Source organism: Rhinopithecus bieti, unplaced genomic scaffold, assembly GCF_001698545.2.
Source record: "Rhinopithecus bieti isolate Rb0 unplaced genomic scaffold, ASM169854v2 scaffold_9919, whole genome shotgun sequence".
Lineage (NCBI taxonomy): Eukaryota > Metazoa > Chordata > Mammalia > Primates > Cercopithecidae > Rhinopithecus > Rhinopithecus bieti.
This window is the reverse complement of record NW_016806411.1, coordinates 133910-154131: the sequence shown is the minus strand read 5'-3', so window position 1 is coordinate 154131 and position 20222 is coordinate 133910. Positions and strand designations below refer to the sequence as shown.

General features: G+C 52.3%; 1 protein-coding gene across 4 annotated transcripts in view; it reads right to left on the bottom strand.

The window, feature by feature from the left end:
- SEMA4D (semaphorin 4D) overlaps positions 1-20222 on the bottom strand; it is a 99556-nt gene that overhangs the window by 52400 nt on the left and 26934 nt on the right. For 2 of the 4 annotated variants that reach the window (XM_017876166.1, XM_017876162.1), the window contains exon 2: positions 4134-4196. The exons of 1 other annotated variant lie outside the window; for it this stretch is intronic. The gene's annotated coding sequence lies outside the window, so the exon portion shown is untranslated. Of the gene's footprint in view, positions 1-4133; positions 4197-4306; positions 4326-20222 lie in introns of those variants that run through there. One more of the 4 variants, XM_017876163.1, reaches the window with a different exon arrangement.

Genomic DNA, 20222 nt, shown 5'->3' with positions numbered 1-20222 from the left:
CATATGTGCATGCATCTGTGTGTGCATCTGTGTGTGTATGCAGACGTGTGTGCATCTGTTTGTGCATGTGTGTATGTGCATCTGTGCATGTGTCACTCTGTTGCAGAACATACATTCTGACCTAGTGTTGCATCTCAGATGTGAATAGTGACTGCTGGCAAGTGTCCTGTAAGGCAGAAACCACGGACCAAAATGCCATCTGGGGACTGTCCAGTCACCCATGTCTCGGCTCCTTCCTGGGATCAGCTGTCTGGCAGCTAGGGCGGATTACAGAAGGGACACCAGTCACTACCACACAGAAGGTGTCAGTGCTTCTGCCAGCAACAGGATGCAACGCTGGCATTAAAATGCCCTGGCTGGCATCCCAGGGAAACTGAAAGGGGATCTCTGGTGACAGCTGTGGACTGGCCAATCTAACACAGGCAGTCATTACCTGGACCCCTGAGCTCACTGCAAACCACTGCCTGGGGGAGTGTGTTCTCGCTTATTTCTTATCTCAGGGGTTTGCCCAGATGGGGCAGGTAAAGCTTAGAGCCTCTCCCGGCCCTGCAACCAGGACAGTGGAGGACACGCACTCACCACATCTTCCCTCCCAGCTGGTAGCAGGCAGCCAGGTGCTGGGAAACAGAAGACACCACAGCCCTCCCTGGCCATGCCTTGCCAGTGCCTGGCCACCTAACGTCTCCACCCTGGGATGTCCTCTGCCCCCAGAAACCCCTCTCCCACCTCCAGTTGGGATGCTGATGTCACCACCTTACAAACTGAGGATAAAATGGCCTTACCCCCACAGGAATCAGGAATGGGCTTCAGGAGCTGTCTAGGTCACAAGCATAATAAACAACTTATTGTTCCAACTTCAGTTTTCCTAGAGTTTAAAATTGATCCCTGGAGACCAGCGCTCCAGCTCTGCAGGGACGTGCATGGCCCTGGACCTGTGTCGGGCTGGACACACCCAGCAGGGCAGCTGCCAGGACTGGTCCACTTCACCCTCAAGCCACATCCCTGCAGGAGCAAGTGAGGATGTCTCAGACATGCTCTAACCCTCACCCACTTTGCAAACCCCTGGGCGTGGCATGTACAGAATGGGAAACCCAGGGAGAGAGACAGAGGATGGCGGGAGTGAGGGACACACAAATCCATCTATCAGAAATGTCGGCAGGGCAAGTGCTATGAGGATGCACACAGAGTGGCGGCAGGAACAGGGCCCTTCAAAGGAAGAGTGGAGACCCCTCTAAGCATCAGCCAGCATGGCAGAGATGCAGACTGTCATGCCAGTTGTGTGACGTCACTCTACTCTTCAGACTTGGATGCAGACAATATTGTCTTTTCTGGAGGGTGTGTGGTACGTGCATGCGTCCTTGGGCCCAAGCAGGTTAGTGCTAGCAAAATTAATCATCTTCCACTGGCCTTATGTTGACCTGCTGCCACCTCCAAGGGGGCCAACGGTTTCCCTACTGGACACTGGCTCCCAGGGACCATATGGGGTTGTTCTGGGAAGTGGCTGACCAGCCCCGCAGGGAGGACTGTGTTAACCCTGCAGCCCTACAGGGATGCCTGACGTCATGTCTTTCAAAGGTGATACTATGGTCTGAATGTCTGGATTACCCTCACATTCAGTTGTTGAAATCCTAACCACCAATGTGATGGCTTCTGGAGAGGGAGCCTTTGGGAGGTGACTGGGTCAGGAGGGCAGAGTCTTCACGAATGGAAGTAGTGCCCCTATAAAAGGAGTCCCAGAGAGTTCCCTCACCCCTCAACCATGTGAGAAGACGCTGTCTATGAACCAGGAGGAGGGCCTTCACCAGACAGCAAATCTGCCAGCACCTTGATCTTGGACTTCCCTACCTCCAGAATAGAAATGTCTGTTTTTACGTCACCTCAGCACCAGATAGAACCCAGCCGGCAGAGATGCTTCCAGAATGCCAAAGGTCACCATTTACACTGGTAGAGCCTTTGATATGACACTAAAACGGGTGCTTCAGTTCCCCAGAGCTTGACCTGCAGGGAGGGCAAAATTACATAAAAGACACTATATAGAAAAGTTGTGCTTTAAGTGGACTTTATTTGTATTCTTAATTTTCCCACCTCTTATAAAACTTTTCTAACTTCAAAAATAATTCCAAGGGTGCTTAACTCCACAAAACAAATGTAAATTAAAATAAAATACCCATGTATTGTCCACAAAGCAGGCTGAAATTTAGAAGTCTGCTGCTAGCCAGGGCTGGGAAGGTGTGGGGTAAAGGACTTCTGGGTGCAATTCTGAACTATCCAGATGTCTGCACACTCTGATCCCCTGGCAACTCTTGGGCAGCAAACTATGTGTGCACAGCTGCAGACGTGCAAAGCGATGTGTGGGAGGACCACCCTGCCGTGCTGTGACAGTAAAATGTGCAACCGAAGGGGATGCTCCTCAATGAGGGGCTGGTTAACAGTCAGGAAAGGAAGACACCACCATCACAAAGACTAAAGCTGGTCTACACCAACTGCCCGTGAGCACATCACACCAAAGACAGGTGCAGAGCAACAACACACGAGGCACGACCCACCCGTGTCAACAGAGGATGCGTCAGTCTACACACAATCCACACACACACACACATAGCCACGGACACACACGGACATGCACAAATACCAGATACAGACTCACAAGAACACACCTTCTCACACACAGGGACACACGGATACCAGACACACATGCACACATATGAATGTGGACAGACAGCCAACTGTTAACAATGTCGCTTGTAAGGAGGAGGAGGAGGAGGAGGAGAACAGCCAGGAACTCAAGTTTTCTTTGTTTTTTAAAAAATGAATCACACTTTTATATTGCTTCTGTAAAAAAATTTAGTTCATTAAGAGACTATGTTTCATCCACGCTACACTCAAGTCAGTAGGACCAAAAATTGAAACCCACCACATTAGTGTGTGGAGCTGTGAATAATGCAATTTTTCACATGCTAATCCATTTCTTGGCTTAGGTGACTATTTCTTGCCATATCTTTGACCCTTTTTTATTCACATAAAAAATGAGAAGTGGCCTCCTTTCCCTATATATACTTCATGCTTTTTGTGACAGCAAAGTAAAAAATAACAGAAGGAGCCAGTCCTCCTGGGCTCTCACAATGGAATTCTCTTACTGCTTAATACAGCACAGAGCGGATAAAACTGTCCCTGCTTTCAATTACCTTATAGCTAAAGATTCCAAAATATTTTTTTATGAAGACACCAACAAAAAGCAAAACTCAAAGACAAATGACTTAAGGGAGGAAAAAGAACCTAGCAAAAAAAATACTTGTAAGACAAGTGCCAATTCCTAATAAAGTGATTTAACAAATGTCAGAAAACAGAGCTCCCACCCCAGTGGACCAGATAATATATCCAGCCAATAAGCACAGAAAGTGCTGTCTCCCTGGCAGTGTCACTGTGCTCATTAAAGCCGCCCTATCTAACTGGCAAGATGTGCTCTCATCACGGTCCCATGCATAGGAACCATGAAAGTCTACACTGGCAGCAGGACTCTTTTAAAAGCCAGCAGAATAAAAAACCTTGTAGGGGCCCATTCATGATACTTGAATAGTATGAAAATGATGAAGGAAAGATGGGGGTTTTACTTTTGTTTTCACAAATTAAGCTGGTTATTTCTCTCTCCTCTGAAACGGAAATTGCATGGCTTGGAATGGACCAAAATTAAGATTAATCACAAAATGGCCCAAATCTGAGGAAGGTGACCTGGAGAGCCCTCTTATTACACCACACCTTACCAGCCACCTCCCTGCACCCTCTAAAAGAAGAAAGTAAGCTTTCTGGTGTGGGCACCAGGGGCCAACAGCCACAGAGCTGCCACAAGCCCAAGACCCAGTGGGAGGAGAGGCTGAGAGAGCAGGGAAGAATACGGGGAGCAGGGATAAGCAGTGGCAGAGCAAGAACAGAGGCAGACCATCACTGCGGGTGCCCAGCAGCCACCTCCCCATGCCGGGCCCAAGGGATGGCAGCCAAGTCTGAAGCTTTGCCCCATGGGATATCCAGGGACCAAGGGACCAAGCAACCAATCACCTGCCAGATCCAGCTGAGGCCTCTACACATCACCAACTCTGCTCCACTGAAATTACAGATCATGAATAAAGAGGTTTTACCTGTATCTTACGCCTCTTGAAACTTTCCAGTCGTTTCTAGAAAGAAGTCTTCAGAAATCTTTGCTGTGAAAATAACAGGAAACAAGGCTATTTAAGCTCTTAAATTGTCCATCCACTTAAACTCAGCAACACTCCTAGAAAGGCATTGAAAACAAATTATTGTGAGTTTAAACCTTCTAGACTTCCTTAGATGCAGGATCAGCTTGGCTTGTACGTGCTGGGGAAGACAGGAGGGAGGGGCTGTGAAACCGCCCACCCACGAACAGAGAGGAAGTACAGCCCAGCCCGTCACCCGGTGCTGGAGATGAGCCCCAGGACCTGACCAGGTGCATTTTCTTGCAAAATAAGCCATTTCAGTTAGCAGAGTCCGTGAACCAAAAAAGTACTATCTAATTGTCTATTAGCTCCAGATACGTATTCTGTAAAATTCATCTTCATGAGGCAAAGAAGGAAAAAGCAGAAACACATATAGCATAATTACAAGAACCAAAGAGCTGTTCATCTTCCTTTATTTTTGGATGGTTGATTTTCAGCCAAACAGAACGACGTCCACTGTGGTGTGGCAAGGTTCCATAGCATGGCTGTCGCTCCTCTGCAGTGTGGGAGATCAGCCTTAAGACAGCAATCATGGGGCGCAGTAACAGCACCAACAGTTAGATCAAGAGAATCAGAATCACAAAACCAGAGCCACGTGCAGGACTGCAGACGCTCAGGAGCCGACGCTGATCCCTCCATGATTCTATTAATACAGGAGCCACGTAATTGTTAAACCTCAGAATCAGACTCCAGCATATTCTGTGGTGAGGAGGATTTCTTTTTTGTTTGCCTTGTGCTTTCAGAGCTTATATGATCACGGCTCTTTTTCTGAAGCCAGCTGGGAAGGAGGCGGCTCCCCCTGGAAACGCAGGTGTAAAGCTCCCGTCCCTCCCACCCAGGCCCCTCACTGGACAGTTCCCTCCTCTCCAGACGCCCTGCACACCCCTCCCCAGGGAGCAGAACCTTAGACACAGCCATCCAGGCACACAACATCCGGTCCCCCAGCCCCTTGGGGCCGACACATCCTCTGAACCCTGAGCGGGTACCTGAGGTTAGCAAATGAACTGCAAAGGCAGTGATCAGAAATGATCACGATTCATCAGGCCCCACCGTAGCGGAGCTTCCAGAGACTGATACTGGGGTCTTCCCTCTAGCAGTGGATGGCTCTTATGGCCAATTTTATAAGCAAAAGTATGTTCACATGAGCAGCTATGAGAATCCTGGAAAAGGTCACATCCACCCAGGACCTGACGCCGACACTTCCTGTTGAAACTCTCGGGGTTGGGCTGGACATTTGGGCACAACTGCTGGACAAGCAAAGAGGGAAAGCCCACGCTGCTGTGGGCACCTGCAAAGTGCCACATCGCTTGTTCCCACGAGGCTTTCCTGTCACACGGGAGGGAGAGGGGACAGCGGCCACCCGGGGACTATGCCAAAAAAAACAGTTCAAGGCAACAAAGGCAGGGATTCATACAAAAATAAGAGGTTTAGGTACATAATGTGAATATCAAGGATTTTAAAACTGAAAAACTGGCTGGGCGCTGTGGCTCACGTCTGTAATCCTGACACTGGGAGGCCAAGGCAGGTGGATCACTTGAGGTCAGGAGTTCAAGACCAGCTTGACCAACATGGCAAAACCCCATCTCTATTAAAAAAAAAAATACAAAAATTAGCCGGGTGTGGTGATGCGTGCCTGTAATCCCAGCTACCTTGGGAGGCTGAAGCAGGAGAATCGCTTGAACTCTCAGGAGGTGGAGGTTGGACGTTGATGGCTGAGTCGCGCCATTGCACTCCCATGCCGGGTTGGACAGAAAAAGACTCCGTCTCAAAAAAAAAAAAAACTGAGGCTGGCGCAGTGGCTCAGCCTGTAATCCCACGCACTTGGGAGGCCCAGGCGGGGCGGGATCACGAGGTCAGGAGATCGAACCATCCTGGCTAACACGGTTGGGTGAATACGCACTCTACTAAAAAATACAAAAAAAAACTAGCCAGGCGAGGTGGCGGGCGCTGTAGTCCAGCTACTTGGGAGCTGAGGCAGAAGGGAATGCGTAAACCTGGGAGGGAGCTTGCAAGTGAGCTGAGAATCCGGTCCACTGCACTTCAGCCTGGGTACAGAGCGAGATTCTGTCCTCCAAAAAAAAAAAAAAAAAAAAAAAAAAAAAAAACTGAAAGACCTATTTTCTAGATCTAGAAATGAAATAAGCCTTTGTCACTTTAATAAAGACCCAGAACTGCTCATCCTGTGGTTTAAGACATGTATCATATTCACAGTAATTTTGTGGCATCCAACAACAAATGTCAGCCGGTCTGGCGTCTCATCTTAATCGCCTCCAACAACTCCACCTGAACACCGGCATCTTCGTGTCCTGCCTCCCAGCTGGGGGTTCACATCTAGCCTCCAAAAACAGCTGCCAGCCCCAAGGTTGCTGAGTGGGAACACACTTCCTTTCTTTTTTTTTTTGAGACGGAGTCTCGCTCTGTCGCCCGGGCTGGAGTGCAGTGGCCAGATCTCAGCTCACTGCAAGCTCCGCCTCCCGGGTTCACGCCATTCTCCTGCCTCAGCCTCCTGAGTAGCTGGGACTACAGGCGCCCGCCACCTCGCCCGGCTAGTTTTTTGTATTTTTTAGTAGAGACGGGGTTTCACCGTGTTAGCCAGGATGCTCTCGATCTCCTGACCTTGTGATCCGCCCGCCTCGGCCTCCCAAAGTGCTGGGATTACAGGCTTGAGCCACCGCGCCCGGCCACACTTCCTTTCTTAGTGAACTGCCCAGGCCCCAACCCCACGTTGCCTTCACCCTACATGACCAGGTTTTGTTTCTTCTTCCTCAGCATGCAACCCCACAGTTATGAGTTACCTGGCTGAAAATGCAAACCCACACTTCTCGTGTAATTACTCATCGTGCTGTTTTATCTCATACCTCCCACCTCCTGACAGCACAGGTAAAAAGAATCCAATGGCCTGTTCACCAAAAAACAATGAAATTAACTAGAAGAGAGAGAAGCATTTCCCTCTCATGGCCTTCACACCCTCTCCTGGTGCACCCCCAATAGTGCAGGAGAGTGTGGGGCTCCAACGCCCAGGCCTTGCGAACAGGTATTTAGTGGTCGTTGATGGCAGCAGCACAGAGCCACGGGCAGTGCCTTCATCTGGCCTCCATCCTGCAGACATGACCTCGCCTTCTGGGCATCCTCTCTAAGCAGGGACCTGGTGTTCTTCAGCACACAGAGAAGACAAGTGGGATGAAGCAAGAGCAAGCGGCTCTGCAATCAGAGGAACCTGGATTCCAGTCCCGGCTTCTCCAAGCTGTGTGTTCCTGGGGGAAGTTACTGAGCCTCTCTGGACCTCTGTTTCCTCATCCAAAAAGTGGGCACACTAATACTGCCTGCCTCATCTGGTTCTGAGGATACATGACTAATCATAGTTAACGTTTCCTAGTGCTTTCCTAGGTGAGGTGCCGGATGCTGTTTAAGCACTGGGAGGCATTAACTATCATTCTTACCACCTGTGAAATGAAGCTAGTTACACCTGCCTAGCTAAGAAGACTCAGAGAGATATAACAAGCATGGTGCAGCTATTAGCACATCTAACACCCCCTACTGCCAGGGACTGTGGGTTCCACCAGCCTCCTCCTGCACACACGGGGGATCGGGGCTTCCCCAGGTCCACATAGACTCCTGGGAGCAGAGCTTAGGCACACTGTGACAGGCAGCACTGCTGTGGCTGTGGACGCGGAGGGGGCCGTGAGCCCCTTCTGCTCAATCTCCTCATCCTGGCCCAGAAGCAAGTAAAGAAGTTCCAGGGGCAGAGAGCAATAGGGGACCTTCCACTAAAATTGGCACTCCACCACACACCCCGATGGCGTTGGCATGCGTATTACAACACAATACCATTACACTCTGCTGAGCAGGGCACCCATGAGAAAGGCTGGCTGCAAAGTGCACAGAGAGGGCCTGGAGGACACGTTCCCGGGCCCTGCTGGGCAACATCTGCCAAGAAGCTCCATCCAGAACCTCTGACCCAGCAGTTCTCTACCAAGAATTCAGTGTGGATATCCCCCCATGTGTGCAAGATGACTGGTACGAGGCCACTCAACAGGTAAACTCCAAAGACACCCAGAAATCCGTCTGTGTGTGTGCGTCTATGTACATGGGTACACACAGATATAGCACAGAACGTTTTCTATACAAATCATAGCACATTCCAGAGGATGGAATACTATGCAACCGTTAAAAAGAATAAAGCTGCAATCGTACGAAAGGGCACCCCAGATCCATTGTTCACTAAAAAGTAAGGTTCCCAAAAATGTGTGTAGTGTTTCCACCTGTGTAGGCACATGGTGTGTGACTGTGTGTGTGTGTGAATGGGTGTGCACACAGGTTCATCAGAGGGATGATTGAAGAGATCACAATTTAATCAAGAACCTGCTGGCAGGGGATGCCTATGGAGAGAATTTGATCTGTGAAAGGAGTGTGCTGCATTTTTCACTATTTGGATTCTTTAGAACTATTTGAATTATTTCCTTAATCATGTGGTTTTCTAACTAAAATACTTTAAATATGGTATCAAAGGTAAAATACAGTAATTGTAGAAAATTTGAAAAATGCAAGAAAGGCAAGAGAACACATTCCTGACAATCTCTAAAAAGGTTATACAGGTTATAACACTGGTTAAAGTAAGATTCCAGCTCGGGGTGTTCTGTACTAACTTTACTAAGACGAAGATTTCATCAAAATGGAAATTTTTGAGAACAGTTGACAGACATGACATACATTTCTGGTCTTTTTGGCATTTTGTTGGAATTCCTCATTCTAAGGAACTCTGACTCATTCACTCAACAGTCACTACTGGAGGGTGTGGGGTGAAAGTGCGAGTCAGATAAAGACTGTAGACTCCCAGCCCCTGGTTTCTGGCTTGGGGAAGGCAGGCCACAGCAACCGCACAGGACAGTGGGGAAAGGGGTGCCCTGCTGGCTCTGTAACACGGGAGGTGGGAGAGGCAGGCTGGCAGCCATGCAAGAGGAGACCTGAAGTTCAAGACAGAGGCTGGAGCCTACGGGCTGGTGGAGGGAGAGGGCCCGTGCGGGTCACGTCCTGGTCCCGTGTGTCTCTGCCCTGAGGACCATGCGAGCGCATCCCGTGCTATTTATTACACGGTGCCCTCAGCAGCCTGTCACGGCTGTGCAATATTCCATCATTAAATATCATAATGTGGGACATTCAAATCCTTTCCAATTTTCCACTTACAATTCAGTTTTCTTTAACCACCCGCAGTGCCTGGCCAAGAACCTTTTCTGTCTGGGATGTTCACAGTGATGTTACAGAGGTCTAGGCACCACACAGAAGGCACCGGGAGACAGGCACAGGGAAATTCCATGGTTCCATCATGTCTGTCTGCTGTTCTTGAGAATCTCCATTTTGATGAAATCTCTTAATAAAGTTAGTACAGAAGACACGAGTGCTGGGATCTTTCTGTTAATAGTCATTACAACCTGTATAACCATTTTAGAGACTGTCAGCAACGTGTTCTACTCCTGCCTTTCTTCAACAGAGGCTCAGGGCATCTACTGATCACGCTGACAGCTTTGCTTCCTTTTACTGGGAAATAATCACACATAATTTCCATGATTTATCTTCATTTGACTCGCTTCTAAAGTTCTCAGTTAGTTGAGCTGAAGTCATTTTTGCAAAGTCATACGATCTTTGCTATAAAATACAAGTCACCTAGCTCAAACTTTTTTTTGGGGGGACAGAGTTTCACTCCTGTTGCCCAGGCTGGAGTGCAATGGGGTGATCTTGGCTCACTGCAACCTCCACCTCCCGGGTTCAAGCGATTCTCCTGCCTCAGCCTCCCAAGTAGTTGGGATTACAGGCATGTGCCACTATGCCTGGCTAATTTTGTATTTTTAGTACAGACAGGGTTTCTCCATGTTGGTCAGTCTGGTCTCAAACTCCTGACCTCAGGTGATCCGTCCGCCTCGGCCTCTCAAAGTGCTGGGATTACAGGCATGAGCCACCGTCCCCGGCCAGCTCAAACATTTTTTATGCTTCTTTCAAGTCTATTAGAAATCTTAATTGCTTCTTAATTTCTCCCCCAACTATAGAGGAAGCATATTGTGATGGTTACACTGCCGGCTGTGAGGCCAGCCTGCCTGGTTCAGATTTCCATGCTGCCACATCCCAGCTGTGTGACCTAGAACAGGCCTCTGCCCCTTCCTATCCCTCAGCTACTTCCTCAGCACCTCCCCTCCCTCTGCTACTCCCTCAGTACTTTATCTCCCCAGCTACTCCCTCAGCTACTCCATCAGCACCTCCCCTCCCTCAGCTACTCCGTCAGCACCTTCCCTTCCTCAGCTACTCCCTCAGCACCTCCACTCCCCCCACGACTCCCCACAATGGCAGCCCACACCAAGGTGCGGGGGCAAATAGGTTTTCCTCGACCAACATCAATCCCCATTAAACCATGGTGGTTTAACTGCATGATTTATTCCTAAATTGAAGTTTCTTTCTAAAGTCCACGACCACCACATTAGCTTTCACTACTAACCTCAGTTCAATGAGTCCGAAATGATTTAAATCCAAGATGCTTCCATCCCCTCACTCCAAATTCCTTCAAGCCCTTTTTTTTCAGAACCCTGCCCCCTTATTTCCTGAGCATTTCCTTTCTCTGACCAAGACCCTTCTCGAACCCTACTAATTGCCTTCCTCACTGTATCCTGCCTGGCTTTGGCCCCCTGGGCATCCTCTTTCTGTCCTCCTCCTACCTCTGCCCAATGTCTCCCACTTCCCTCACACCCATGGTTCATACCACCATCCCTCCTGTGAGGCCTCCACCTGGCTCCCACTACCTGGAAGGGAATGACACCACATTCTAAGAGCTCCACCTTCTTAAGGCCCCTGTGCCACCCCGGCCCTTGGTCCTCCTACACACAGCTGTCATGCTTATTTCTTACAACGCAGTTCACATCATACTATTATCTTGCTCCAAAGCCTCCTGTTTCTCCCCACGGCTTGCAGAGGCAGGTCCCAGCCCCCAATCTAGTATCCCCAAAGGAAGCCCTACAACTTGCTAGGTGTGCATTTTTCTCCTCTTTGTGTGGAACATCGAGAATACACCACCTATCTAGACCCAGCCCCCCAAATACTCTGATTCAGCAGCTCCCCAGCGAGGCCAAGGTCTGTCTGGTTTTACAGCAGCCCATGTAACCAGTAGCCAGGACTGAGAACTGGCCTGCATCCACCAGATTTCCTGCCTTTCCCAGTGTTATCCAGGCCTTGCCACCTCCCCCAGGTATGTCCTCAGTCCGTCCCTGACACGCACCCACTGAAATCCTGGCTGTCCACTGTGGCTCAGCTCGAAGGCCAGGGCAACCTCGAACCCGCCCTCTGGGAACAGATGGCTCCCCTCAGCAGGTCTTCACTCTCGGGGACACTCGGGGGGAAATGTAAGCAGGAAGAATAACTAACACCCTCCATAAGGCAAGGGTGAGGAAGTGACTGTTCTACTGGGTTCTACAAGGGTCAGGCTGTGAGTCACCTGGAAGCAGCACACGGCCCTGACAGCTAGGACAGGGCTGCTCACACCTCCCATGTTCACAGCTCCCTGGCGGGCTCCTCACTAACCTAACCCTCCTATCTGACATCTGACTGAATCCCAGTGCTCAAGAGGCCTGGGCAAGGGCAGCCTACAGGCCTGCTGCCTTGACATCAGGGGTGGGAGTCCTGAAAGCATGACCCTGTGGCCCTACTGGCTGTACATCCACCCCCTCCCCCAGCGTGCCCCACTGGAGACAGGTTTTACAGCACTGCTGGGAAGAGGAAAAACAGGCTTAGAAAAATGCAGCAACCATCTAGATCCACTGGAAGAGCTGAGACGCCCTCCTGGGTCCCGCAGTGACCCCAGGACCACGACTGGCACGGTGCTCTCCAGCTGTGCTGAGCCTCCGCCTGCCCTGAGCCAACAGCTTCCTGCTCCAGGGACACCAGGGCAGAGACAGGCCTCTTCAGAAACAATGGCTCCTTCTCTTTGCCATCTGCTAGCAGGGAAGGCATCACAAAATCTGCCAGAACCATCTGGAACCCTGAGCTGGTTCAGGTCTACAGGCAGCCTGTGGAGGTGCCCCACACTCAGAGGTATCCCTAGTCCTCATCAAGAGTCCGAAGGGGGAGCGCACGCCGTTTCTCCAGGGACTGGACCCTCCAGGCCGGGTCTTCCTCCCCTGCTGCCCCCAGACTCAGCCCAACTGCAAAGGCGCCAGAGGCCTGCCCGCTGTGCCACGGTGCAGGCGCGGCATGAGGGGACAGGCCCATGCCCGCTGTGCCACGGTGCAGGCGCGGCATGAGGGGACAGGCCCATGCCCGCTGTGCCACGGTGCAGGCGCGGCATGAGGGGATAGGCCCAGGAGCCTCAGGACAGGCCCCGGTCCACGTGGGAATTTCTTTTTTAAGACTCAAAACCACAAAATGCCACTTTCCTTGCTTTCATCTTGAGTGATTCCTTAAATATATACACTCAATTATAAAGTTAGGCCAGCATGACCACAGCTCGTAACCAGAATAGAGTCAACAGGGGACTGAGTCAACAGGGGCTCTCCCTCACTATCCGGGCCTCCTCCCCAGGACATGGCTTTTGCCAGCCTTAGCTCCAGCGTGGCAAACCCACCAGAGAACCCCAAGCTCCAGCCACAGCTCTGCGAAGGCCCCAGCTTTGCCTCACTCCTGGTGGAAAACAAAAGGACGTTCGTCATTTCATCATCTGGGGCTGTCAGTTCCCATCTCAGTACTGACCTTAAACTCTGTCTTACCATCGTGTGCAGACACCAGGTGCACGCAGCCTCGACCTGATCCACCAGCCCCAAGGCCCCTCAGAGGCCATGAGAACCTCCCTCGACCTCAGTATCAGAGGAAGCAACTTCAACTAAGCTCATTATTTTGAGACTCTGCTACTTCTTAACCATATTTGAACCAAACCAACTCACTTCCCATCAACAGCAGACCAAGTGGTCACTGTGGGCAGGTGACCAGCGCCACAAAAGTGCTAAAATAGATAATGTGACAACCACAACACCCGGCTATGATGGTAAGGAGCAAACACTGCAGGCCACACCTGTGCCCTAAGCCTGTCCCCAATGAGTTCCCTCTTTGCCACTAAGACAATTACTGCCCATGCGGATGGCCAGAATTTCAATCAATTTCTATTTCCAAATCACCAAATGACCCTCTAGCTGAATGTCACGAGCCCAGTACTGGGTCAGAGGTTGATTCACTCCACTCTAATGAATTTTAGTCAATCCCCACGTTCAACTCACTAAATTCTTCCTCCCTTGCATGCAAGGGAAATGATATTTCTTCTCCTCTATTCCAGATGCTTCCAGCCCAAGTGAGGCGGTTCCTCAATCCCCTTCCTGGGGAGTCAGAAGAGGAGGGCAGCCTAAAATGATACAGTCACTCAGGTCCATCCAACCCCAAATTGCCGTAGATGCTGGAAGAGGGTCAAGTGCATATGGACTACGGAGACAGTGTGATCCCCGTGAGGTGCCTGTATCAGAAAACCACAGCCCCTGCCTCCCCGCGACAGCTGGGGCCGGGGAGTGACCTCTGCTGCCCTCTCAGTGTGAAAGGAGCCCAGGTAGGAATTCCCCACTGAAGTAGTCAAGCAAACCCCAATTTCAGGATTCACTCTGCAGCCCCAAATGGGAACAGACCTCACTCACGTTTCACTGCACTGCTAACAGGAACCTGGTCCTATTAACCTGGAACCCCTCTCCAACCCTGGTCAGCAGCATCTGCAAGTGGAATTTAGTGGGACTGACTTCAAAGTACCCAAGCCTAAGGGTCTATGGCCCCACAAAGCCCCATCCCGGTGTCTGTCCTTCCAGCAAGCAGCCAGTGCCACAGCATGTGGGGTTCTCATTTTCCGAGCAGTGTGTCACCTTCCAGATGATTCAGAATGTGTGTGACATGGGTCACACGTGGGGAGGAGCTGGTGAGTCATCGTCACTCACTGCCCCACACACAGTCATCTTCCAGGTCTGAGAGCTCCAGGACGGGGTTACCTGGCCATTGCTCTGTCTCTTGTAGGGCCCAGAAAGGAGAAGTGTTTCCCCAGGGATGCACTCACCACTAGGGTGACCACCTGTAGAGGGCCTGCCTAACCCTGAGGGGTGGGCTCCACCCTGCAGGCATGGGGTGGCTTAGGGCTGACCTGAGATGCTGGCTTCAACACCCAGGCCCTTCTCACCCGCATGTGTCACTGAGGGCATGCTGCTGTCCATCTGACCACAGCTGACATGTCATGGAGGGATACGGCCCCACACTGAACGATTTCCTGGGCAGGCTCTTTCCAACCATCTCAGTGGTCACAAGTTGAGGACCACCACTGGCCACCAGCTCCAGCTGGCCCCTGCTATAGCCCATGCAGCTTCTTTCTGGGCCTCACATTTGATGCTGCCCAGCACTGCCCAAACACAGTCCCTGGCCCCGCAGGAGAACCTGAACTGGAGGGACGAGGGCAAGACCCGTACAACCTGCTGAGAGCCCAGTGCTACACCCCAGCCACCAGAGAGGGTGCCAGGCGGGCAGTGGAGGGGAGGCACACATCCTCCACTGCAGCCAGCATGGATCTCAGGGCTACAGATATCCAGTCGCAGGAACTCAGAACCATGAGGAACCAGCCCCTTCATCACAGTCAGGAGGAGGATGAGGCACAGGCATGGAACCTGCTCAAGGTCACACAGCGCAGGCCAGCTCCCAGCCACTCTGCACGTGGCCTGGCCCACCATCTCCAAGACAGCGCTTTCTCCTGCACCAGGGCAATGGCCCCAGCCCCACCTACAGGACCATGCTGCACACGGCCAACCCACCTCCAGGGACAGGGTGACAGATGCCCCCCAGAAGAGCAGAAAACCAGATCCCAGTATGGGCTGGCCATGGGGAAGAACGCAACAAAGCAGCCACTAGCTCCTCATCTCCACCTTGTCAGCAGCCAGCGCCAGGCTTCTCTAGGGCTCCGCCCCTGGGTCCCTCAGGGCCCCTGGACCCTGCCAACCACACCACTGCAGGCTCCACATGACTGCTCCAGAGGTCCAGACGACAGAGAGGATAGACATAGGTCCCTGGGGCAGGGGTCTCCCTTTCCACGCTCACTCCTGGCCTTGGGTCACAGGGCACTAAGCGGTTCATCCAAGAGTGCAGAGAGTCAAGCATAACCCCAGCTCCTTCCCCAAATGCAGGTTACCCATGGGGCAGCCTGGGCATGGGCACTGGACAGAAGTGGCATGTGGCCTGGCTCTCCTATCCTCCCTGCCCAGTCGGCCCTCCCAGACCCACCACCAGGAGCTGTACCAGGACAGCGGCCACCTCGGCTGACTCTGNTTTAAGACTCAAAACCACAAAATGCCACTTTCCTTGCTTTCATCTTGAGTGATTCCTTAAATATATACACTCAATTATAAAGTTAGGCCAGCATGACCACAGCTCGTAACCAGAATAGAGTCAACAGGGGACTGAGTCAACAGGGGGCTCTCCCTCACTATCCGGGCCTCCTCCCCAGGACATGGCTTTTGCCAGCCTTAGCTCCAGCGTGGCAAACCCACCAGAGAACCCCAAGCTCCAGCCACAGCTCTGCGAAGGCCCCAGCTTTGCCTCACTCCTGGTGGAAAACAAAAGGACGTTCGTCATTTCATCATCTGGGGCTGTCAGTTCCCATCTCAGTACTGACCTTAAACTCTGTCTTACCATCGTGTGCAGACACCAGGTGCACGCAGCCTCGACCTGATCCACCAGCCCCCAAGGCCCCTCAGAGGCCATGAGAACCTCCCTCGACCTCAGTATCAGAGGAAGCAACTTCAACTAAGCTCATTATTTTGAGACTCTGCTACTTCTTAACCATATTTGAACCAAACCAACTCACTTCCCATCAACAGCAGACCAAGTGGTCACTGTGGGCAGGTGACCAGCGCCACAAAAGTGCTAAAAATAGATAATGTGACAACCACAACACCCGGCTATGATGGTAAGGAGCAAACACTGCAGGCCACACCTGTGCCCTAAGCCTGTCCCCAATGAGTTCCCTCTTTGCCACTAAGACAATTACTGCCCATGCGGATGGCCAGAATTTCAATCAATTTCTATTTCCAAATCACCAAATGACCCTCTAGCTGAATGTCACGAGCCCAGTACTGGGTCAGAGGTTGATTCACTCCACTCTAATGAATTTTAGTCAATCCCCACGTTCAACTCACTAAATTCTTCCTCCCTTGCATGCAAGGGAAATGATATTTCTTCTCCTCTATTCCAGATGCTTCCAGCCCAAGTGAGGCGGTTCCTCAATCCCCTTCCTGGGGAGTCAGAAGAGGAGGGCAGCCTAAAATGATACAGTCACTCAGGTCCATCCAACCCCAAATTGCCGTAGATGCTGGAAGAGGGTCAAGTGCATATGGACTACGGAGACAGTGTGATCCCCGTGAGGTGCCTGTATCAGAAAACCACAGCCCCTGCCTCCCCGCGACAGCTGGGGCCGGGGAGTGACCTCTGCTGCCCTCTCAGTGTGAAAGGAGCCCAGGTAGGAATTCCCCACTGAAGTAGTCAAGCAAACCCCCAATTTCAGGATTCACTCTGCAGCCCCCAAATGGGAACAGACCTCACTCACGTTTCACTGCACTGCTAACAGGAACCTGGTCCTATTAACCTGGAACCCCCTCTCCAACCCTGGTCAGCAGCATCTGCAAGTGGAATTTAGTGGGACTGACTTCAAAGTACCCAAGCCTAAGGGTCTATGGCCCCACAAAGCCCCATCCCGGTGTCTGTCCTTCCAGCAAGCAGCCAGTGCCACAGCATGTGGGGGTTCTCATTTTCCGAGCAGTGTGTCACCTTCCAGATGATTCAGAATGTGTGTGACATGGGTCACACGTGGGGAGGAGCTGGTGAGTCATCGTCACTCACTGCCCCACACACAGTCATCTTCCAGGTCTGAGAGCTCCAGGACGGGGGTTACCTGGCCATTGCTCTGTCTCTTGTAGGGCCCAGAAAGGAGAAGTGTTTCCCCCAGGGATGCACTCACCACTAGGGTGACCACCTGTAGAGGGCCTGCCTAACCCTGAGGGGTGGGCTCCACCCTGCAGGCATGGGGTGGCTTAGGGCTGACCTGAGATGCTGGCTTCAACACCCAGGCCCTTCTCACCCGCATGTGTCACTGAGGGCATGCTGCTGTCCATCTGACCACAGCTGACATGTCATGGAGGGATACGGCCCCCACACTGAACGATTTCCTGGGCAGGCTCTTTCCAACCATCTCAGTGGTCACAAGTTGAGGACCACCACTGGCCACCAGCTCCAGCTGGCCCCTGCTATAGCCCATGCAGCTTCTTTCTGGGCCTCACATTTGATGCTGCCCAGCACTGCCCAAACACAGTCCCTGGCCCCGCAGGAGAACCTGAACTGGAGGGACGAGGGCAAGACCCGTACAACCTGCTGAGAGCCCAGTGCTACACCCCAGCCACCAGAGAGGGTGCCAGGCGGGCAGTGGAGGGGAGGCACACATCCTCCACTGCAGCCAGCATGGATCTCAGGGCTACAGATATCCAGTCGCAGGAACTCAGAACCATGAGGAACCAGCCCCTTCATCACAGTCAGGAGGAGGATGAGGCACAGGCATGGAACCTGCTCAAGGTCACACAGCGCAGGCCAGCTCCCAGCCACTCTGCACGTGGCCTGGCCCACCATCTCCAAGACAGCGCTTTCTCCTGCACCAGGGCAATGGCCCCCAGCCCCACCTACAGGACCATGCTGCACACGGCCAACCCACCTCCAGGGACAGGGTGACAGATGCCCCCCAGAAGAGCAGAAAACCAGATCCCAGTATGGGCTGGCCATGGGGAAGAACACAACAAAGCAGCCACTAGCTCCTCATTCCACCTTGTCAGCAGCCAGCGCCAGGCTTCTCTAGGGCTCCGCCCCTGGGTCCCTCAGGGCCCCTGGACCCTGCCAACCACACCACTGCAGGCTCCACATGACTGCTCCAGAGGTCCAGACGACAGAGAGGATAGACATAGGTCCCTGGGGCAGGGGTCTCCCTTTCCACGCTCACTCCTGGCCTTGGGTCACAGGGCACTAAGCGGTTCATCCAAGAGTGCAGAGAGTCAAGCATAACCCCCAGCTCCTTCCCCAAATGCAGGTTACCCATGGGGCAGCCTGGGCATGGGCACTGGACAGAAGTGGCATGTGGCCTGGCTCTCCTATCCTCCCTGCCCAGTCGGCCCTCCCAGACCCACCACCAGGAGCTGTACCAGGACAGCGGCCACCTCGGCTGACTCTGCCCAGACCCCCCACCAGGAGCTGTACCAGGCCAGCGGCCACCTCGGCTGACTCTGCCCAGACCCCCCACCAGGAGCTGTACCAGGCCGGCGGCCACCTCGGCTGACTCTGGATGCCAAGAAGCCTCCAATCCTAGCTTCACCCAAAGCAGACGACATCTAGGGGAGCATCGACATCCCCATCAGGGCGAGTGCCTTCTTGAGGCCAGGAGAGGGGGCCGTGAAGACAGTAACTCAGATCACCCAGCGCCAACACCAACAGCAGTGGCAGGGGCTGGTGGGGGCGGCAGCTGCTGTCTACTGAGCACACCACACCCCAGGCTGGTGCCAGCTTCTTACAGGAACCCTTCCCGCTGCTCTAGGAGCCAGGACCCACTGCTGTCACCATCCCTCTTTTGCAGACAAGAAAGCAAGGCTTGGAAACTTCCAGAAATCATATCAGTGTCGGGGGGTAGGGGGCAGTGTCTGATACTACAGGTATGGAAAGCAAAGTTCCCCACCCTGCATCAGAGGCAAACCCAAGTGGGCCAAAGCAAGTGCCTGAGCACACCTGGGCTGAGCTGTGCTCATTCAAATCGTTTTCTTAACAGAATCTCAAGTTCACCTGAAGCTTGGAGCCTGGTGAGCACTTCATGAAGAGCAGGTTCCTGGGCCCCAGTCGGGTGACAGTGGCCGAGGGACATATCCGACCTCCGGAAGCCCGGGAAGCATGCTGTTCAGAGAAGTGCACGCTGCTAACAGCTCATTCCAGAGCGCATGGTGCAATAATTTTTTGCCAGCTTTAAAAAGCACAAGAAAGAAATTAAGCAGTTTGCAAACTGAAGTCTACATGGTGGATGAGGAGTGGCCAGTTACGTGCTCAGAAGAATGAAGTTGTGGGTTTCTGTTTGGGGTCAAGCTGTGCCAAATAGTAGCACTCTGAAAATGCACACAACAAGAAAACTCATTAAAAACTCTGTAACCCTAAAAACTATATCAAAGCCTCCAAAGCTGCTGCTTAACCCTGACAGGCAGCTCTGTGGGCGGGAGTGGTCACAAGCCTGGCTGAGGACAGTAGGCCTCAGGCTGGGATGGCAAGTCATGCCCAAAGCATCTGCAAGTGACAGAAAGTTCTGGAACTATTTCACACAGGGAGGGGAATTACTGGACATTCAGAACATACACCACAAAATTTCAGAGCTAGAGGAAGTTTTCAGCAATAATCTCCCACTTGCGAGCCAGAAACTTCAAGCATCCGCCCCTGCTCCCCAACAGCCAAAGACCAAACCCTCCAGACAGCCCCCCAACCACATACACACTGTGACGAGGGGCCTGGACCCCGCTTACTGGGTGAGTCAGATGCCCTCCAAGCGTTAGTGGGAGACAACTGACTGTTACTCTAGGGGTGGCTACTGTCCAGCTGCAAAGCCCACCCAGGGCACAAGCCTGCACGGGGCAGCAGCCGGGCTGGGAGGACGAACAGCCAACATCTTCCCAAGCAGGGAAGAGGACCAGCCACAGTCACTGGGGAGAGGGAAACTGGCCTCTGATGTCTACAGAGTCTAACAGGGGTATTTCCAGGTCCTCAGCAACCCCACAAGCTCAGAGAGATGCCCTGCCCAGGGATGTTTCTCTCCATGGTGCCTTATCAGTAAAAATCTGTCATCCAAATATGCACCATTAGATGGGCCGGGAGCGGTGGCCCAAGCCTGTAATCCCAGCACTTTGGGAGGCTGAGGCAGGCAGATCACCTGAGGTCAGGAGT